The 2043-nt window shown below is 36.5% G+C and overlaps 1 pseudogene; it reads right to left on the bottom strand.

Moving 5' to 3' along the window:
* Positions 1-683: 683 nt before the first annotated feature.
* Positions 684-1651, bottom strand: LOC139991624 (regulator of microtubule dynamics protein 1-like; annotated as a pseudogene).
* Between the last annotated feature and the right edge of the window lie 392 nt (positions 1652-2043).

Below are 2043 nucleotides of genomic sequence, written 5' to 3'. Positions count from 1 at the left end.
TTCCAGATTGTGCCTTATAACGAAACGATGGCGGAATCTCAACTTGGATTTAACGCCTTTCACACCATATCACATGTTCCGGAAGATCTACCACCGGATTACGTTGTGGTGCAGTATACTTCCCCGATTGGTCAACACACTATGCAGATTGGCCTGCATCGTTCCTTTGTATACCATCTGATGGGAAGAGTGCCAAGGGAGATAATCGGCCTTCAAACACGCCAATATCTTGATTTTCTCTCTGCTTTCCAAAAAGATGGAATTATGGCTCGCGGAGAGGAAGAGGAAAATGAAGAATCACCTGACCGATAATTCGACTTGGAAACTACTTTATTAAACCGTGATATTTGTGACAATGTTACATTAACATTTTGATACTTTAATTCTGTTACAATATATTTCTTTAACTAATTTTTGCGAGAAAGGTAGTTTAATGACATATTGTATATACGAATTTTCTTCAACTGCTATTAACTATTTAAAATTTGCTACATGTTACATTTTGAAATAAAACATTTTATAAAATATACATGTATATAGTAATCTTAAATCTTAAATTAGATGTTGCGTATAAAAAGCTCATCACACATAAGTTGTACTGTACTTTATAGTAAATAAATTTTATACTTCTACTTAAAAGATAGATTCTAAATTTACTTTATCCTTTCAATTCCATATCCTATAATAATATCCATTTATCATATAATAGATCATAATTTCCGTCAAGTTTGTTAAAGTTTCTTTAACAACTTTTGTGCTTCCTGTTTAGCATCTCGATCATCTTCGTTCTTTGCAGGATATTCAAGGGCAATTTTTAAATATTTCATAGATAGCTCTTTCTGATTTAATTTTAAGTAGGTTTTGCCCAACATTAATAAATTTTGACTATAGAAATTGGGATCAATTTCCTCTGCGGTTTCAAAATATTTTAGAGCTTCCTCAAAAGATGAAGATGGTGGTTCTCCAAATATTACAGATGCAATTTTTCTTTGATACCATGTTAAATCAGCAACTTGATAGCACCAAGTACCAAGCATGTACATAAGAGGTGGTTCTTTTGCATTTAGTTCCATTGCTCTCTGCGATATTAAACATATTCGATACAATTGCTTGACATCGTATCAGGGAAAGAAATATTAATATATTATCATGAAATATACCAGCATATGTTTCTTAATATTATATGACTCTTTTATTTGTGCCTTCACTCCTTCATAAAGAGTCTTACAATTGCGAAGAATCGATGCCCATTTGTATGCAGCCCAATTATCCTCATTTATTTCAAGTGCTTTAAGTATTAAATCATAAGATTCGAAAATTCATTTCTTTCCATCTACTTCACTCACAGTCTTAGACAATTTATACATTGCTCTACACAAACGCCATATAATTTCAATATCACCGCTATCCTATACAAATGTTCAGTTTTGTTATCTACATTTATAAGTGATATACGCAATGTAATTACTTTATAATTTATTAGAAGGTTATGTATTTCCTCCTATTGTTCTCGCTCGTATAATTCATCGGCTTTTCCTATTAGAACTTCTTTTGTAGTTATCACTGCTTCTGCTCCATGATTCTGCTCCATGCTTCTTTCTGCTCCATGCCTCTGCTCCATGATTCTGCTCCATGCTTCTTTCTGCTCCATGCCTCTGCTCCATGATTCTGCTCCATGCTTCTGTTCAATGCTTCTGCTTGCTCCATGCTTCTGCTTGCTCCATGCTTCTGCTTGCTCCATGCTTCTGCTAGCTCCATGCTTCTGCTTGCTCGATGCTTCTGCTCCATGCTTCTGCTCCATGCTTCTGCTCCATGCTTCTGCTCCATGCTTGTGCTACATGCCTCTGCTCCATTCTTCTGCTCCATGCTTCTTTCTGCTCCATACCTCTGCTCCATCCTTCGGGTACATTCTTCTTTCTGCTCCATGCTTCGGCTTGCTCCATGCCTCTCCTTGCTCCATGCTTCTGCTGCATGCATCTGCTCCATGCTTCTCCTCAATGCCTCAGCACCATGCTTCTCCTCCATGCCTCAGCTCTATGCTTC

This window comes from Bombus fervidus, chromosome 10, assembly GCF_041682495.2.
Source record: "Bombus fervidus isolate BK054 chromosome 10, iyBomFerv1, whole genome shotgun sequence".
Lineage (NCBI taxonomy): Eukaryota > Metazoa > Arthropoda > Insecta > Hymenoptera > Apidae > Bombus > Bombus fervidus.
This window is presented reverse-complemented; position numbering and strand designations above follow the sequence as displayed.